The sequence below is a fragment of the Notothenia rossii genome (assembly GCF_949606895.1).
Source record: "Notothenia rossii genome assembly, chromosome: 2".
Classification (NCBI taxonomy): Eukaryota; Metazoa; Chordata; class Actinopteri; order Perciformes; family Nototheniidae; genus Notothenia; species Notothenia rossii.
The window spans coordinates 61,077,750-61,094,272 of NC_136904.1; the positions used below are offsets into that span (position 1 = coordinate 61,077,750).

Consider the following 16,523-nt stretch of genomic DNA (forward strand, 5'->3'; position numbering starts at 1 on the left):
TACAGTGTTTTTTTCAATTCTTCTGGCGGATTTGTCATTCATGTTTGTACCAAGCTCCACGCTAATCCAGCCTACAGTTGTTGGGATATTTCAGTGGACATCATGGTGGTTAACTAGCAGTGCAACACTGCCGACCCTAAAAAACAAATGCCAAACAAAAATAATAATTTCATCCTCAGCTTCTAATCAAACTGTATTCCATATATATATACTTCATAGTGATGGAAAGCTTGAAAGCGATGCAATCGGATCTTTTGTCTGTTTTGTTCTTGTTCAAGGTAGAACTGTTGCACATGACACTTACAATTAAGTTGGCATAGAAACAAGGATACATCTGTTTGTTGTATCTTTGAAAAAAGTGACATTTTATCTACAAGATGACAGGAAAACTATTCACTAACAGGCTGTTTCAGTAAGAGTCTTCTTTTCTCAAAATATTTTCCGTTATAGTTCATTTTTTACACTGACCTTTTATCCTTTCTGTAAAATAACCAATAAGAAATATACCTAAAGCCAGACAGCAACCCTGAAAATACAAGTTGTGAAAAACACGTACACAGCTCACACAGTCATACATTTATATATTTCACACCCACACATACTACGAACTAACACACATTGACAACACACACACATTGCCTCACACCTCCATACACACAGATCAATATTCATGGCTGCCAGAGTGTGCAGTCAGTGCACGCTCATATTAACATGTATGACCTCAAACACCCCCAAACCATGTTACTCTGTGATCACACCGTTGTGTTGCATCAGGAGCTTGTTCACACTCACCACTGATGGAATACACCGCCGCCGGCTACAAGTCTAAGATTTGTTATTCATTTGTTTTAAAGCTCAATAAATAACAAAGAAGACCTTTGACCGGCACTTTTATAATTTTGTCCGAAAGATTTAAACTTTAACACACGTTGACTGGCGAAAAACTCTGCCCGGTTCCCTCGGCCCCCCACTGCGGAGAATAAACAGAAGGGCAACCATGACAACCATGCTTCTTCGCTGCTTTTGTGGAGGAAGTTACAGCGCCACGTACAGGCTCCTGCATATGTACTGCAGCTTCTCCAGCGGTTGGAGCTAAACGGAGCTGTCTCGTGACAGACACTATCCGGTGAACATTGCGTGTGGACGGAAGCTTTTTTGCGATTGCGTTTGCGTTAATCCTATGAGTTTAGCCGTATGCGTCCTCGTGTGGCCGGGGCCTTAGTTGAAGGGTACTTGTATTGGTAGTGGCATGAAATGTTTTGAGTGATACCCTGCCCAACATGAAGCTAAAAAGGTTCATTTTTTTCAGATTGTTTATACGGCAACAGGATTTGTCATGAATTCATCAGTTCAGCCATGACTGTGTAAAATCCAGTTGCGTTTTCTCCTGGAGGCCAAGGGAAGCCAGGCTTCCCCTGTTTTATCGGATTGTAGTTATAATTTTAATAAATAAATAAAAACACTTCGTTTAGTTTCGGAAATTCTTTGTTGTGTGTTGCTGACGGCCCGTCTCTCCCCCATTCTCATTGAGTATTTTACAAAGAGTGAAACAGCGCCCCTCTAGATGTTATGGTGAAACAGTAGATTGCACTCTCTGTTGCGAAAGGAGGCTAGCCGAAATTTGCTTCCCTTGGTGAAAAAAAATGGAGGGATTGACCAATCAGATGAGGCTCACGTCATGCCCCTGCCAACCTGTGATTGGTCAGGCCCATGCCAGGGAAGCCAGAGGCGGCTGGCTTCCCTTGCCTCACAATCCAATCAAATCGCATCAACTTAGTGGTGCAGTGACGCGTCCCAAAAAGCGGGAATAAGCTGCGCTTGGTTTCCCTCGACAAAATAGCAATGGGATTTCTCCATTGGACTTTGGAAAATAGCTTGAAAAAAGGTCAGTGGAAAACTAACCTGTTAGGTAAATGCACGTTTTGTTCAGTCGGATAATATCCACATGTCTACCCTACTTTTATAATTTTCTAATCATAAATCTAATCGATAGAAGATAGATAGCGCCACTGCACCACTCTCACCGCCGTTAGAAAGTAGCAAGCAACTGAAGCAAGTGCAATTATGGAAGGTGGAGATTTGGAGTATTTAATCAAAAATAATTGGACTAAACTTCCACTGCATCAGCAACAACAAATACAATCTGATGACAGGCCAATGCCCAAACTGGAGCTGTGTACAGCGAGGAACAAAGGAGCGAACCGGACGTAAAACGTTAAAGGTCTCCTGATTTAGTTTGTGAATGAATGCTTATTAGAGTTTCGGCTGGAGAGTGCGTGCGGACCTGTCGGTCAGATAACAGGCGTGTGTAAGTCCTTCATCTGTATGATACAAATGTGTGTAAAATGATACCGGGTGCTGTAATCACTCATCTGGTTACGTTATTACATTGACCACCACACCCCCCCCCACCCCAAAAGACAGTACGTATTATTGGCTTCCCCTAATTTTTTCCCCACGCCACGCTACTGGTAAAATCTTGTTTTAATAAGTAGTTACACTGTTTCTGTTTCCTTGGTGTCTGAATGCACGGTACCCTGGGATACTGTATGTTCTAGGCTCTCACACAGAGTGATTTTACATGCTGGAACAGATGGCCATAGGATGACTTGTGCATGACAACTAGTCACTCTATGTGCTGTATCTTGTTCCACTCATGCCTCAGTGATCATGAGCGCCTGCGGTAGCTTATGAGCTAATCATCAGAGCAAAACACTGGACAGTGATCTAATTTAAGCTGCTGTTGGGCTACAAAAGCCTGGATGTAACAAAGAGAGGGAAAGAGAGCGACTGGGAGCGAACTTCACAGATTGTGCCCATCTTGGCTTAAGATAATGGCAACATCTGTTCACTTCCTCACTAACACAGTCTATTGCATGTATTTCCCCTAAATTAATCCCAGAGAAATGTGTTGAGAAGTTGTTGTAATATCAAACATTATGGCAGTCATAAACTTGTTAAAAAAGGCTGTTATTCTGTGGATCCCACATCAGAGCAAACAAAAGACAACATTCCTCAAAATCGACAATAGAGTTTGAGAACAGTTCTCTTGAGGGTTTTATTCACATTCCCCCCTCACTCTCTGTGGCTCACTGTGCCTTTACAAGCAGGGAAAATGACCAGAGGTTGGTGGAACAGAGACAAAATTAATAAGCCCTCTGAGGCTGTTGTATAAGCTATGTTCTTGCCCCCTAAGCACAAGGAGACATTCATCTCACCCCCACTCTCCTGTGTGATCTCTTAATGACAATGAAACAGGCCTGCAAGAATTCAAGCAATTTTCTAAATTGATTTTTCTCCCTGACGATTTTCTTTGTCGTTACAGTGTCATTCATAACTTGTCATGGGATTCACACAAGCTTTTCTGTGGGAGTCTGTGGCCGTGTGGACTGCACATTAGGCCTTGTTAGTTAGCTTATGTGCAGTACTTTTTTATGCATGAAGCTCCACATTGGCTTTCTTTTTTTGGAGTCAGCAGCAACATGCCCCTAACTACACATCTGTGCAGCTGAGTACCACCGGGACATGTGAGGGCTGCCAAGTGGTGCTTAGAACATACGTGGTTAGGGGCAAATGACTTTCTCTAACCCCAGCAATATTATGCACTTATATTGCCAGGACTTTACTTCTCTAAATTGCAGTCTATGTACAATACAACAAAAGGTACTATATGAGCCAATTAGCGCTCCGGGTATAAAAGTAGGAACTAATGTTTGTAGATTCAGGTTCCGCCGGAAGGGCAAACTGTTGACCACACACCCGAACACAAAAACGAAACCAAGGGATACACACAGACGCTGAGTTAAAGTTTGACTGCCGAAGCTCAGCTAAGTCTTTTTTATTGTCATTTGTTGTAAGGTGATGGAATCGGATGCAAGTTCAATGGACAACAGTGATGGAAAATAAATAGACTGAGTGTTACATTTGAGACTTTTGTATCAGACTTTGAATTCACCTGACAAGCTAAAGAGTTTGTCAATTACGTCAACAAAGCGGATCATCAATGGCTTAGAGCGTTGGCGTCTGTTGAGAAAGATATTTACCAAGGCCTTTTACCCAGTTTATCACTCTACTTTTTTAGTCCGCGTCATTTCTCTGGCCCTAACCAATACATCTTCAGTGTCTGCCATCAGGTTCTGTGTTCTCCTTGTGATCTGAGTCTTTGCTCCAGCACTTTCCTTTACAGCTTCTACAGGTACAGTATGTTAATGTGTTGGTATCTGTTTCTACATGCACAGTGTTGATGTGCCAGGTTGTGACCACCCGCGGTGGGTTGTCCGTCAGAAACCAGCAGAGAAGAGCCGCCCTAACATGAAGACAAATGAGGTGCAAAAGGAAAAGGCTTCCAGGCTCGCTGCCGGCGGGGCCGCTCGATAAAAAGAAAGATGAGGAGACGCTGTTCAATAAAGCAGCCAGGCCCTGCCAGGCCCTGCCAGGCTGCGATCTGCTCCACAGGGACGGACAGAGATGAAACAACGAGAGAGAGAGCAGGGAGGTATGGAGGTGCGAGGTGCCAAAATAAAGAGAAAAAGAGTGTCAGAACAGAGAAAAGGCCAACAGAACCTGAGAGACCCAGAGAGAGGTTAGAGAAAAGACAGAAGTCCTCGACACAGGGAAGGAGGAAGAGAATAACAACTCAAATTGTGAATCAGCATTCCCCCTGCAGAAGCAAGCCTCCTTTAGCAGCAGGAGCCTGTGACAGATTAAGCTCCACCGATTCCATGTTATATCTATATACGATAACTGGGGGGAAGGATTTGGAATTTGGTCATCCGTAACTCGACAGCCCTAACACCAGTTTATGTTCAGTATCTGTTCCCCAAGCTGTCACAGCCACCACATGGTTTTGTGCTTGTTCTGCCCCATACACCCGTTTATTGAATTTCAATGATAAACATAAGTTTGCTGTTTTCTTTCTCCCCATGGCACTTGTCAGACCCTGGAGACAGGAAATAAAATAAAGGAGAGATTGAAGAAAGTATTCCCAGATTGAATGAAGTCACAGGCTGCGCTGCTGAGATCTTTTCTTTATAAATGTGATGTTTTGGCTCCAGTTATCCAGGTGTAATTAGGGTTAAATCCCCGGCTGTCAGTCAGCTTGTCATTTACGGCTACTAAAGGGGACATCTTCGGTGCTGAGGAGCGCAAGTCTGCCACTCCAATCAGCTTTATGAAGCTGGGGCCTGTCAGATAAGCAAGGGCCAGCAGGGGCACACACTGTGGAGAGGAGGAGGAGGATGATCTGCTCCTTCAATGAATCAATCGATGAAGGACGAAGGATGCAGTGACACAGGGCCGTGAAAGAAGCCAGGATTGATTGAGACTCAAAATCCAATCTGATGGATAATCCCAGGAATTACAAATGGCAACATGAAGTAGCTGTATGTATAAGAGCTTCTCTTTTTAATCAATATTCACACTGCAGTTATAAGAAGGGAACACCTTTCTTCTTCAGTCTAAAAGGGTTTGTTCAAATATTAAATACACTTCTGAATTTTTGAAAAGTAGAAACATCAAGGTCTGAAAAGTGAAGCCAATGTGGAATTACTTTTCAAGAGGAAGTATTCTGCTAATTTTCAGGTTCATATCAGTATGTAGTGTCTCTACTGGGACATGTCTCCATGCTTTAATGTTCAAAAAACTCTTTATTTTTCTCATACTGCCTGTGCTGCAGTTCCTCTTTTCACCCTCTGTCTGAAACCAGAGTCCAGTCTGCTCTGATTGGTTAGCTGGCCGGCTCTGTTGTTATTGGTCAACTGCTCAGAGATCTCCTGCCCCTTAGCCAATCACGTGTTGGAGCACTAGCCAATAGACGCGCAAGTGTTACTATGTGCCATAAGTAAACACTGGAGTCAAAAGGAGTCCAATGGAGGCCTTTCAGGCAGGGGGGGAGTGTGTGGGAGAGAAACTCCCTCTGGAGGGAACACAGGGATTTTAGCCTCTGCAGACCATTATCATGCACCAAAACCTAAAGAAGACAATACGGGCAAGAGAAAACCTCAAAAAGCATAATAGGGCTGCTTTAAGCTGAATTATTTATAATATCTAACGGACGGCAACTCCCAAAGGTTTGTCTATAAGTCTGATTAGGTGCGTTCACACCGGAGTACTTTTCCCCGTACTTTTCCGTTTAGTTCCGTTAGTGCCGGGTATTTTGCGTTCATAAAAGATTACTTAGTTCCGAAAGCTTTTAACTCAATTTTTAGTGCCTGCTAGAGAGGTGGTACTATCCTGGGGAGAAAAAAGTACCAACTTCTGATTGGCTGGGCGAATAGTAAACCACGCCCCGTAAAACTCTGAAAAGTTTTGTGAAGCCGCCATTGTATTTGCTGGCATTAGCATTATTAGCATTAGCCCCGCGCACCAACGAAGAGAGTAACTTATGGCAACAAAACGAAAACATGGGAGCGGTGGAGTGATGAGGAGGTGTCGGCGTTCTGACGATTTACCCGGAAGGCTTCAGTAGAAGCTGCTGGGAGTCCCAGCAGCTTCTACTGAAGCCAGTCCCCCACTCCGGGGACTTCCGGCCGGGAACTTCGGGTGGCAGTATACGTCCTGAAATGGTTTGCGGCCTGCCAGTAAACCCAAAGCAGAAGAAGAAGAAGTCACGTCAGCGGCTTCATTTGCGTAATCTTCCCTCAGGGAACTTATTCCGGTGTGAACTGGATATTTACTTAGTTCCATGGGGGTACTAAGTGCTGGCACTAACGGCCCCTACACACGGTGGCCTGCGTTGAAGCTTCAATGCTTCTGCCCATTCACTTTGAATGGGGTGACGTCACGCTTCGCCGAACTGCATTGCGGGAGCAAATGTTGCTTCAAAATTGAGCAATGTTCTACTTTTGAAGCTTCCACGGAGGCGTCAGCCAATCGAACCGCTGATTGTGTGTCCGGGGCGGAAGATTTATGTGATTCGTTGTTGGTCGAGCATCAGACATACCCAGCCGGCAAGCTTCAATGCACACCGCCGTGTGTAGGGGCCGTAAGTGCTGAGCACCAAGTACGGCAAAGTACTTGGTGTGAAAGCGGCTATTGTTCTTCTCACTTGATGTATTACCTCTGTAAACATTTTCTGAATGAATGTATGGTCTCAATCGCTAGTTTTAAGCCTTCTTCAAGACAGTATGATATTCATTTGGTAAAGTACTGTACAGTCCCATCACTCAAGGTAGTGTTGCTATCCCGAGTAAGAACATTTTTCACTCCATTAGGCTGATTTTGGTTTAGTTGTTAGTTGGTTGGTTTGTGAGGATATGGGCACCTTTTTGCAGCATTTTGGTTCACAATTTAAACAAATTCAAAGATAATATTTCACCTCCTGTTCTACCAAAGATTGACAAGGCATAAGTAGGTTTGACTACTCTTCTGTCAGTTATTGACTTTTATTCATTTCAACAAGACATTAAATCGCATGTTTGATGTCTTTGATTTCTTAAATTGCTAAAGTAGAACACCTGAGTCACATTCTTCACCACCAATCACAGTATTACTTGTCTTGGCGGATCATGCACTGATTTAGACTACAACACTTCAGTTCATAGGATTTCGAGGCGTAGTCGTGGGGGAGGGGGTCTGCAGTTCGGTGGACTAAGGATTGCACCACTGTTTTTTGCAGATGATGTGGTTCTAATGGCTTCATCGGTCTGCGACCTTCAGCACTCACTGGATCGGTTCGCAACCGAGTGTGAAGCAGCTGGGATGAGGATCAGCACCTCCAAATCTGAGGCCATGGTTCTCAGCAGGAAACCGATGGACTGTCCACTCCAAGTAGGGAATGAGTCCTTACCCCAAGTTAAGGAGTTCAAGTATCTCGGGGTCTTGTTCTCGAGTGAGGGAACAATGGAGCGTGAGATGGGCCGGAGAATCGGAGCAGCGGGAGCGGTACTGCAGTCGCTTTACCGCACCGTTGTGATGAAAAGAGAGCTGAGCCAGAAGGCAAAGCTCTCTGCCTACTGGGCCATTGTCGTTCCTACCCTCACCTATGGTCATGAAGGATGGGTCATGACCGAAAGAACGGGATCTCGGGTACAAGCGGCCGAGATGGGTTTTCTCTGCAGGGTGGCTGGGGTCTCCCTTAGGGATAAGGTGAGAAGTTCAGTCATCCGGGAGTCACTCGGAGTTGAACCGCTCCTCCATCGCGTTGAAAGGAGCCAGTTGAGGTGGTTCGGGCACCTAGTAAGGATGCCACCTGGGCGACTCCCTTGGGAGGTGTTCCAGGTACGTCCAGCTGGGAGGAGACCGAGGGGTAGACCTAGGACCAGGTGGAGGGATTATATCCAGGGGTGCACATAACTTGTTTAGTGAGTTACTCAGATGAGTACCAGGAGATAGCATTTGGTACTCACCCCACACGAAGCGTGGTCCTCCTCAGTGTCTCCTTCACTGTCCTCTATTTACACTTCTTGCATGCTAGATGATGAAGATGATGAAGATGCACCTCCCTGTCTCTTTTTAAGCCTCCGATGTGCTTTCTCCAAAACTTGTTGCCACATCTGTGAAGTCCTTGCATTTCCTGAAGGAAAGTGGAAGGATCAAATACTAAGAAATGATCACATGACTTGAAGTCATATCTGATTTCAGATGTGGGAAGTTACTAAGTAGACTTCTTCAAGTACTGTACTCATATGATATTTGTACTCTACTTGACTTTGATCTAATTTGTCAAATTAGCTGCACCTTTACCAGCTTTGAGAACACTTTAATGATCAATCATTACAAAACCTATCATATATATTATTCTGAAATGGACCAATCTGCACAATGACTACTTTTACTGTTGCTACTTTAACTATATTTTGATGATAATACTTTTCTAATTTTACTTGAGTAACATTTTGAATGCAGGACTTTTATTGTAACAGAGTAACACTCTGGTACTTCTACTTTTACTCAAGTACAATATCTGAGTACTTCTTCCACCTCTGTCTCAAACTCTTCCATTAACATCCTGAGTAAGTTTGCAGCTGTGTGTTTTACTCCACTTTGTTCTAAATAAAACTGCAGCAGCTTGACCACAGAGCGTGAACGTCGAAGTGAACGTTGTGATCAGCTGATTTTGCGCAGTTCTCCAGTGTGTGCGCGGGGCACAGAATGTGCACAGGGGAGTCTCCCACTGCAGCCAGTTGGCGGAGTTTTGGCACACTTCTGTTGTTCATACCAACGTTAACCCTGTCTGTGCACACGGCTACCAACTCTGTTGTCCGGTGATCTAAGCCTCTGCCTCCTGTAAGCTTCATAGGTCCGTCGGTTATGTCCTGCACCCACACATAGGCCTTTCCTCAACTACGAGACATGTAAAAAAAAAAGAAGACATTAAGCAGCTACGTTGCCGTTTAGCTCCCTGCAAAAAATCTTCAGACTTTCTGTGACTGACTGAACTGGGTGCACCCAGGGAGTGGTTTGGGATTGGACCTATATCTCTTCGCTGGCCTGGGAGCGCTTTGGAATCCCCCAGTCAGAGCTGGTTGATGTGGCCAGGGAAAGGGACGTTTGGGGCTCTCTGCTGGAACTGCTACCTCCGCGACCCAACCACGGATAAGCGGGAGAAGATGCATGGATGGATGGATGGACTTCAGTTCATGGTCATGCTAGGTCAATTGATGGTTAAAGCTGTTGCGTTCAGAGCAGTGCAAATCTAGGCAAAACAACTAAAATATACTGAGGTAAAGTTTGGCTGCCACAGCTAAGTTATTGTGCTTTTAAATGTCATTTGCTTTTTTGTTTTAAATCACTTTTGAAATTGTAAATATTTTTGCTGTTTATGAATTTTTTTCATGGTGGCATGTGAAAAGGCTGCCAACATTACATTCTCCAAAGAGCATCCACATATTTTCCCACTTCAGCAAACAGTGTCAGCAGACTGAAAAATGAAAATACATTTTAAAAGGTTTTCAATAAACTGTGAGCTCCGACAAACAACACATAAGTAACACATTTAAATATTTATTTTTATTGCTGATTAAGAAAATTAACTAAAGGTTCAATAATGTTTTGCTTTATTAACGCAATTGAATAAAGAAACAGAGCACTCTTTCTCTCTCTCCAGAAAGTTTCATCATTAAGTAATTCAGTCATTCAAATCCTTCTCTTCTCTCATCATCATTCAGGCCGCATTGACACAGCGCTGTCTGCACAGCTCAATGAGGAACATACAGCGACTAGGTAATATTTTCGGTTGCCCTCATCCTGAACCTTGCCAGCTGTTCTGCCACTGCTAAAGAAGCCAAAAGATAAAAAGGAATTCTAATATGACAGGTTGCGGGAAAAGTAGCCAACGGCTTTTTCTTCTAATGATGACTTAAGCACCGGCTCAGCCTGCCAATAGCAGGTCCTTAAACTGATGGTGAGGGTCCGATTCGTCACCGGCGGCACAAGTTAATTAGGCAAATGTCATGTGCTGCTCTCCTCCGGCAGATAACAGCCCGGCCCACACGCTGCGGAATAATATTGTTAACCGATCAAAATGGCTGACCTCATTAATTTTCCCAGACGTCTCCTTTCGTCAGCTCCAGGTGTGAGCGGGCCACAGCGTGCCGCCTCACCCGTTCCCTCATCAGAGGCATTGGTACCTGCAGAAAAACTTGTGATATGTGACCTCCAAGTGTCACATCTAGTAGCTTCCACTTTTTTTCCGTTTTCTTCTTTCACCCTGTCATGACTCACCTTCTGCTTTTCTGGAAGTGACCACATTGTCTGCTCATGGTAATGAAATAATGACATTGTGACTAAGAGGAACAATTTATACTGCCATAAAGTGGTTTTAGGTTTGGTCTGGTGCTTTATTTGCCTAATTAGTCCTGAGAAACTTGTCTAGGAAAGTAGAAGTAGGGGGAAAGCATCTTAGTAATGCAAAAATGTGTATTGTTTTATGTCCTATCCTATTTACATATTATGTTGCATTGTTGGAGGAGCTTGGCACTTTTCAAAGAGTCCTTAAACTTGCCTATTCTGGTAAGGGCAGAATATCAGCTATACGGCAGCCCAAATACAGCAGATTTTGTAATTGGATTAGTTGACAGTCTGGAAAATATATCATATTCAAGCGATATCCTGAAAGCATTGACATATTCAGACATGGCCTAACTGTCCACCTGGCAGGACAATGGTGTGTGTTATCCATACACCTGTTTTCACACCATGAGCTTTATAATAGAGAGCTGTAGTGCCGGCTGCAGCAGAATGGTTGAAATCCGAGCAGTTTGCTCACTGATCGAGGGCTTAAGGAGTCACTGAGGTGTGTACAACTCACCTTGCCTAGCATCTGCTCTCCATGTTCAGCACGGAGCTCATAAAGTGGATCTTTTGTCTGACGGCCCTGGTCTTGATGAAAACGGGGCCCTGGTGCTGCGGTGCAAATGACTAACGTAATTCAATCTGGCCGCCACAACAGCTTTTATGTCTGTGAGCGGCCGGTGAACACATCTGCAGGTTCCATCTCCGTGTAGCCCGGGCTAATTTGTTTGTCATTACTTGCTTGGCTTCCATCCGCGGGTTCTGTGGAAGTGTTTCTGGCAGCCACGTCCTCCGTGTTAATGGAGCGTTCACAGCCTCTTCTGCAGATGCCACGTCGATCCTGTGACCCCGAACAGCATGCAACTGTCCGGTCTCATGAAAAAATAAACATAACGCCCTTCATTCTGTCTGAAACTGGGAAGACACGCTTTTCCTGTGTCAGGCATTGAAAATGGGATCTGTCTGAGATGTTAATGACGTGTACACAGTGTCAATAATCCTTAAACTGACAAGATCTTGGAGCTAATTGCAGAAATCCCTTATCAGAATCAGAATACCTTTATTGGTCCAACAGAGGGGACATTTACATTGTTACAGCCAAAACAAAACACTATTAGAAAGGGCATGCACATAATATTTAACATTTAAATGCCCAACTTTGATCTTTTATACTTTAATTTGTTGAATGCACTTTTTTATTATTTATAGGTAGGTTTTATATTGGAATTCAGAAGACATTGTTATAAGGTAACCTGACAGGAAGAGGACCGCACTTGTCTTCTCATGCCGTCACATTAAGAAGCTAATTAGCCTGTTAGCTAAGTATCTAGCTAACATCAAAACTAGAATCTAGTTTGATGAAAAAAGTAAGTGGTCACTGTGGTCATATTTTCACACTGTTTTCTATTTCTCTGTCAACTGCTGCCGAAGTGTGTTTTACACTAGTTGCGCTGAGTGGTTAAAGTTTCAATATTTACTTAATTATCCTTCTAATCACAGATAATGCTTTTTCCCGGAGCATGCCAAGAGTCAATCCGTGAGCAAGTCTTCTGTCTGGCAGTTTGACATTAAGCTGATTTGTAGCTGTAATGATATTAGAGCAGTGCATAGGAAATACAGTCCTAATTTTCATATCATCAAGTAAGCAGTATGAGTCAGAATACTACACTACAGATAAATATTACAGATACTTACAAGAGTTCTAACCCCTAGTTTCCACCGGGTCCGTCGCGTTACGCAAGGATCGCGGCCACTCTAGTCAATGGGTGCTATTCCACCAGACGCGCCGTGTTACGTCCCAGAAGTGTCTCGCCACTGGGCTCCGCTCGAAATACGATTGAAGTCTATTTTTCTACGCGACGCAGCCGTAAGGTAATGTCGGGCAGGAAGTGGAACGGTGACAGCATCCGGCCCACCCTTCTCCTCCCCCCATCCCTCCTCTGTAGTCTTTCCAGTAGGAGAATAAAGGCCAGCATTCTCCTTCGGTTTACAGGCACTTTGTGTAAATTATATAGAATAATTATGATGAAGAATGCATTTTTTACCACTAAAAAACAGCAACCCATCTTTGATTCATGTTGTTTTTAACTGGACTATTACAATTATTATTAATTATGTAGGTTCGGGCACCTAGTTAGGATGCCACCTGGGCTCCTCCCTAGGGAGGTGTTCCAGGCACGTCCAGCTGAGAAGAGACCAAGGGGTATACCTAGGACCAGGTGGAGGGATTATATCTCTTCGCTCGCCTGGGAGCGCCTTGGGATCCCCCAGTCAGAGCTGGTTGATGTGGCCAGGGAAAAGAAAGTTTGGGGCTCTCTGCTGGAACTGCTACCTCCGCGACCCGACCACGGATAAGCGGGAGAAGATGGATGGATGGATTGATTAATTATGTCCGTAGTCTACAACACAACAAAATAGGAAATAACAACAATAAACACGATTTAGATAGACACAAAAATAAACCATTTAACTTACTTTCTTGTAGAAGTACAAATGTCCAGGAAATATGCCCAAATCAACAAGAACTGCGAGCCGGCATGCACGACGCTCCGCTTCCGTAATGCTTCTGAAATGGTCGTGAAACGCGCCCGGTAGGGTATGACGCCAGAGGAGGCCGGACCAAAACCGCGGCGCAGCCGTAACGCGCCGCAGGCGGACCCAGTGGAAACTAGGGGTGAGTGCTGAGGGTTGTACAAGATCTATAAAATAAATGTATACTTTTTTATTTTCAAAAGTAAATAGACTCAAGCTGTGAAGTTGCATACTTACCCCTAGACTCCGCCGGGTCCGTCTGCGGCGCGTTATGGCTGTCCGGCCTCCTCCGGCGTCATACCCTACCGGGCGGTGCTCACGGCGATCGCGGCCACTCTAGTAAATGGGTGCTATTCCACCAGACGCGGCGCGTTACGGCTCAGAACGCGCGTCCCAGAAGCGCCTTGGCGCAGGGCTCCTCTAAAATTAGGATGAATCCTATTTTTGACGCGGCGCAGCCGTAACGTAAGGTCGGGCAGGCAGGAAGTGGAACGGTCAGAGTATATAGCATATATACAGTGGGGGAAAAAAGTATTTAGTTATTCACCAATTGTGCAAGTTCTCCCACTTAAAAAGATGAAAGAGGCCTGTAATTTTCATCCTAGGTATACCTCAACTATGAGAGACAAAATGAGAAAAAAAAAATCCAGAAAATCACTGTCTGATTTTTAAAGAATTTATTTGCAAATTATGGTGGAAAATAAGTATTTGGTCACCTACAAACAAACAAGATTTATTGCTCTCACAGACCTGTAACTTCTTCTTTCAGAGCCTCCTCTGTCCTCCACTTGTTAACTGTATTAATGGCACCTGTTTGAACTCGTTATCAGTATAAAAGACACCTATCCACAACCTCAAACAGTCACACTCCAAACTCCACTATGGCCAAGACCAAAGAGCTGTCAAAGGACACCAGAAACAAAATTGTAGACCTGCACCAGGCTGGGAAGACTGAATCTACAATAGGTAAGCAGCTTGGTGTGAAGAAATCAACTGTGGGAGCAATTATTAGAAAATGGAAGACATACAAGACCACTGATAATCTTCCTCGATCTGGGGCTCCACGCAAGATCTCACCCCGTGGGGTCAAAATGATCTCAAGAACGGTGAGCAAAAATCCCAGAACCACACGGGGGGACCTAGTCAATGACCTGCAGAGAGCTGGGACCAAAGTAAAAAGGCTACCATCAGTAACACACTACGCCGCCAGGGACTCAAATCCTGCAGTGCCAGACTTGTCCCCATGCTTAAGCCAGTACATGTCCAGGCCCGTCTGAAGTTTGCTAGAGAGCATTTAGATCAGGTGTCTCAGACTCCAGGCCCGCGGGCCAGACGTGGCCAGTTTCTCATGGCCCCTTTGTTGATATCATGTAATAGTGTTAATCTGGCCCGCGCGTTTACGTTTGTGATTTATATTTCAATTTTATTTTTCCCGCTGCTGCTGGTGCTGCTGGCAGGGAACTGCTGCGCGGAGTTCCCTCGCCCCTCCCCCCTCCGAGGGAACTCCGCCACACGTCAATCAAATGCGCGCAGCGGAATCAATCCAGAGTGATCCAAAAGTGACACAGAGTGGAAGCAAAATATATCGCCATGTCTTCATCAAAACTTTCAGGGAAAAGAAAAATCGATGATGACCACAGAACATTTCAGGAGAAGTGGGAGACTGAATATTTTTTTGTTGAGTACAGGGGAAACGCAATGTGCCTTATATGCACAGAGAAAATCGCTGTATACAAGGAGTATAACGTCAAACGTCACTACTCAACTAAACATGCAGAGTATGCAAAATACCTGGGAGATGAGAGAGAGAAAAAAGTCACAGAGCTAAAAAAAATTCTATGGAAGCAACAAAATCTCTTCAAGAAAGGAAGCAATGAGGCTGATTTAGCAGTCGATGCTAGCTATGTGGTGAGTGAGATGATTGCTAGGGTGGGAAAGCCGGTTACGGAAGGCGAGTTTGTAAAAAAATGCATGTTGTAGGCTGCAAGTATAGTCTGTCCGGAAAAGGAGGGTCAGTTCAAAAACATCAGCCTGTCAGCTAACACAGTGGCAGAGCGCATTTCTGACTTATCAAGTGACATATATGATCAGCTGTGCGACAAAGCCAAACTTTTCCGTGCATACTCTGTGGCTCTTGATGAGAGCACAGACATCACTAACACCGCTCAGCTCGCAATGTATGTCCGTGGTGTTGATGACAATTTTGAAGTGACAGAGGAGTTGCTTACAGTGAAACCAATGCATGGCGAGACCACCGCTCAGGAGATATTTCAGCAACTGTGTGATGCCATTGCGGATATCGGTCTGCCATGGAAGAGGTTTGTTGGAATTACGACGGACGGAGCGCCATCAATGACAGGGAGAAAAAACGGGCTGGTGGCAAGAAAACTGGAGGAGGAAGGTGTGGAGGAGGCTATTGCTCTGCACTGCATTATCCATCAGCAGGCCCTTTGCAGCAAATGCTTGAAGTTTGACAATGTGATGTCTGTCGTTGTGAAAAGCATCAACCATATCAGATCCAGGGGCTTAAAGCAGCGCCAGTTCCGTGCTTTTTTGGAGGAAATTGAGTCAGAATATGAGGATGTGCTCTACTTCACAGAGGTACGTTGGCTGAGCAGGGGAAACGTCCTGAAGAGGTTTTTTGAGCTGAGAACAGATCTGAAAGTATTCATGCTGGAGAAGGGTGGGATGGCTGTTCCCGAGCTGAGTGATCCCAAATGGCTCATGGACTTAGCTTTTCTTGTTGACATCACGCAGGAGCTGAATGCTCTGAATAAGAAGATGCAGGGCCAGGGCCAGCTTGTTAGTGCAGCATATGACAATGTCAGAGCATTCTCTACAAAACTGATGTTATGGAAAGCCCAGCTCCCTCAGAAAAACCTCTGCCATTTCCCAGCATGCAAGGCTCTCATGGACAGGGGCACAGCATTCAGTGGTGAGAAGTATATTGATGCCATTGTGAAGCTACAGGAGGAATTCGATCAGCGGTTTGCAGACTTCAAGACACACAGAGCCACTTTCCAAATGTTTGCAGACCCCTTCTCCTTGGATGTGGAAAATGCCCCTGGTGTGCTTCAAATGGAGCTCATCGACCTGCAGTGCAATTCTGAGCTCAAAGCCAAGTTCAGGGAAGTGAATGGGAAAGCAGACAAGCTTGGACAGTTCATGAGAGAATTGCCCCCCTCCTTCCCTGAGATTTCCAGGATGTTCAAGCGGACCATGTGCCTTTTTGGGAGCACATATATGTGTGAACAGCTCTT

At 44.7% G+C, this 16,523-nt stretch overlaps 1 long non-coding RNA gene across 2 annotated transcripts in view; it reads left to right on the forward strand.

Moving 5' to 3' along the window:
• Positions 1-16,523, forward strand: part of LOC307029174 — a 690,427-nt gene that overhangs the window by 41,881 nt on the left and 632,023 nt on the right. The gene's annotated exons all lie outside the window — the stretch shown is intronic.